Raw genomic sequence first — 4,004 nt, forward strand, 5'->3', positions numbered from 1 at the left:
TCAACCAGGGGCAATTTTGCTTTCCAGGGGACATTGGCAATGTCTGGAGACATTTTTTTTCCATTTTCAAAAATTGTGGCAAAGCACATAACATAAAATTAGCCATTTGAACCATTTTCATGTGTATAGTTCAGTGGCACTAAGCACCTTCACACTGATGTGCAACCATCACCACCATCCATCCATAGAACTCTTTTCATTTTGCAAAACTGTAACTCTGTACCCATTAAACACTAACTCGCCATTTCCCTCTTCTCCCAGCCCCTGACAACCATCATTTGACTTTCTGTCTCCATGATTTTGACTACTCTAGGTACCTCAAATAAGTGGAATCATACAGTTGAGGGATTTTTGATGGTCACAACTTGGGATGGGGTGCTGCTGGTGTCTAGTGGGTAAAGGCTAGGGAGGCCACTTAACATCCTGCAATGCACAGGATGGTCCCCACAAGAAAGCAATAACTAACCCCAAACGTCAATCCTACCAAAATTGAGAAACTTTGAGCTAGAAAAATCCCATGAGTAATCCTACACCATGGAGTATCAGTCAATAGAGACTAGTTATGTTGCAATAAGAAACCACCTCCAAATTTCTGTGGTTTAAAACAACTTATATTTTTGCTCTAACATGGAACATCCTTAATCAGCAATCTAGGCTGGTGGGAGTTCCATCCTGACCTGGGCTTCTACGATGACTGAAGCAGAAAAAGGATCAGTGATAAATTGTGCACTGGCTTTTAAAGCTCCCATTGGAAGTGTCCAGGTCATTTTCGGTCACACTTTCTTGGCCAGATCAAATCACAGGTCCACATCTCACTTCAAAGGGAGGAAGGAAGTGCATTTTTACTCTGAGGAAATACAACCACCACACCTAGCAATTAAAAATAAACCTCATAGTGTTATCACCTGCTTGAAGTGCTGATATCAGAGCAAGCCTACCAGTAGGAGTGGTGCAGGCTGCAGGTTTTTGGTTTGGTTTTGTTTTGTTTTGTTTTGTTTTGTTTTGTTTTGTTTTGTTTTGTTTTGTTTTGTTTTTTGAGACTGCACTCCAGCCTTAGTCTGTCATGCAGGCTGGAGTACAGTGGTGTCATCACAGCTTATTGCAGCCTTGACCTCCCCACACAAGCGATCCTCCCACTTCAGCCTCCTGAATAGTTGAGACTACAGGCCCGTGCCACCATGCCCGGTTAATTTTTTGTATTTTTTTGTAGAGATGGGGTTTCACTATGTTGCCTAGACTGGTCTTGAACTCCTGGATGTAAGTGATCCACTTGCCTCGGCCTCCCAAAGTGCTGGGATTACAGGCGTGAGCCGCCATGCCTGGCCTAGAAGCTCATTCTTATTGGCCAGAAGCTAGAGAGTGATCTAAAGGCTCCAAGCCAGGCCAGACTGGTTTCAAGCCTTAGGGCTAGTGTATTAATGAATGAGGTTCGAGCTTCTATGGCATGGGAACTGAGGGGCACCACAACACTCAGCTTACTCAAGGGACCAATTCTAGCAGCCTTTGAAGGAGTCTGAAAAAGGTAGCCTTGAATTAGTTTCCGGGTGAAAAATATTTGTCCCAATTGAAGCAAGTACTACTAGTGACTGCCTCTGCTATGGAAGCAGGGGTTACCTGCTTACCTGTGAGCAACAGGATTTCTTGGGGTTGATTTTGCAGGAACATGTACCTCCATGTGGCCAAACAAGCAGGCTTGCTTAGATTTGCACCACAGGATATTAAAGTGGAAAGGAATCTTAAACATCTAATTGAGGGATGGCAAATTGGGTTCATTGTAAGGGTCACCTCTGACCCTTTGGTTGTGGCTGCTAGGAGCATTGGGTGGGAAGGATTCCGTAGTTTTTTCCAGAGAGAGACAGCCACGCTTCATTAGAGAGTCTAGTGGGCATGGAAGGGAGGGGGTGAGTTGTGCCTGTAACAGGGTTTTGCCATCCCTAGTTCTAATCCAACACTTTGAGAGCTGAGGCTCAGCTCCACGAGTGATTTATAGAGGTCCTTCCTTTATTGCTTTTATGTCACCACATCTAGAATTAGGTCTTCTGCTTCCAAGAAAGTCAGCTGCCTCATTACCATGTAGCATAGTTAGATTCCCCATTTCATCTAGAAAATAAACATTTATTGAGGGCTGGCCAAGTGCGGTGGCTCACGCCTGTAATCCCCGCATTTTGGGAGGCCAAGGTGGATGGATCATTTGAGGTCAGGAGTTCGAGACCAGCCTGGCCAACATGGTGAAACCCTGTTTCTACTAAAAATACAAAAATTAGCCAGAAATCCCTTGAACCCAGGAGACGGAGGTTGCAGCTAGCCAAGATCGCACCACTGCACTCCAGCCTGGGCGGAAGAGAGAGATTCCATCTCAAAAAATAAAATAAATGAATAAATAAATTCACAAAAATATTTATTGAGGGCCCACTTGGTTTTTAGCACTGAAATAGGAGCCGAACATAGAGCAGTGAATGAATAGGCCAAGTCCCTGCTCTTCTTAGCCTTACATTTTGGGGGAGGAGACAGATTAGTAATTATTAGGAGAATGATTAGTAATTATTAGGAGAAAGGAGGAAATTTCTGCTTTCATGGGTGGGATACCAGAAGGTAAATCATTATGAAAGGATATTTTGGGACAAGTTTCTATAGCATAGATGTATTTTAGGATGATTGGGGCTGTGTGTTGTGAGCACGGGATCTCTGAGGCAGTCAAAGGGCACCAGGAACCTCATCTCTTAAGACATGCGTGCACCGTAGGCTGCCGTTTGTGTCCCTCACTCTGGCCAAGCTCCCTTCTTCATCATGGCCTTTGCACTTGCTGTTCTCTGTCTGGGGAAGAATGCTCTTTCCCTAGAGATCAAAATGGCTCATGCCTTCAGTGTCTTCAAATCTCTGTCAAATATCACCTAAACAGAGAGGCTTTCCCTGGCCTCTAGAGGACAAAGTAGCACATTTTCTCACCCACTTACCCTGCTCATCCTTCTTTATAGCACCCCTCACCACCTGCTGTATTATTTGTTTATCGTTCAGCTTTCTCTCTAAAATGGAAGATCTATGAGAACAAGAACCTGTCTGCTCATTGAGGTGTTACTCTAGAAAAATGTCTGGCCCATGGCAGGTGCTTAATCAACAATTTTTGAAGGAAAAGTGGAGGAAAAAAAGATAGGAGAAAGCAAACTCATGAAGAAGAGTGCTTGGGTGGGGTGGGAGAAGAAGAGGGCAATGGATCCAGGCCCTACAGGGATTCACTGTTCAAGCAGAAAGTCCAGGGAAAGCCACATGGCCTCCTTCAATCGGATGAGCTGGAGCTGCTGACATCCCCTGCAACCTGGGAGCCAGTGCATGCAATGCTCCAGCTGGGTCTAAGGACAGAAGGAGGCTAATGAACAGCCACCTTCAGAGCAACAGGGTCACTTCAGTCCTCCCTGTTTACTTCCAAGCTGCTGAGAGTCTTATGCACATTTCCTCTTCTCACTTGCCTCTTCACATCCCTAGCTGCCGCAGGAATTTATGGCTTAATTAAAGTGGGAAGCAGGGTTTATACATGTTTATATAAAGTTATATTTTCCTCCACCTCTTTGTTGGAAGAAAACTCAAATGTTAAAATTCTTAGGAGCCCAGGAGTTCGAGACTAGCCTGGGAAACATTGCAACCCCATCTCTACAAAGAATAAAAAAATTAGCTGGGAGTGGTGGTCCCAGCTACTTGGGAGGCTGAGGCAGGAGAATCATTTGAGCCCAGGAGGTTGAGTCTGCAGTGAGCCATGTTAGTGCCATTGCACTCCAGCCTGGGTGACAGAGTGAGATCTTGTTTAAAAATAAATAAAGAAAGAAACACCTAGAAAGGACACTAGAGATAAATCTAGTTCATGCCCCTTGTTTTCTGTGGGAGGACACTGAGGTCCAGGGTCACACAGCTCACAAATGGCCAGCCTATGGAAACCCTGTAAGAGGCAGAGTGTGAGGAAAAGGCAGGCACTTGTGATAACCCCACTGGTGGGCAGGAGCTAAGCCTCCATA

The sequence above is a fragment of the Pan paniscus genome, chromosome 11, assembly GCF_029289425.2.
Source record: "Pan paniscus chromosome 11, NHGRI_mPanPan1-v2.0_pri, whole genome shotgun sequence".
In the NCBI taxonomy this organism is placed as follows: Eukaryota; Metazoa; Chordata; class Mammalia; order Primates; family Hominidae; genus Pan; species Pan paniscus.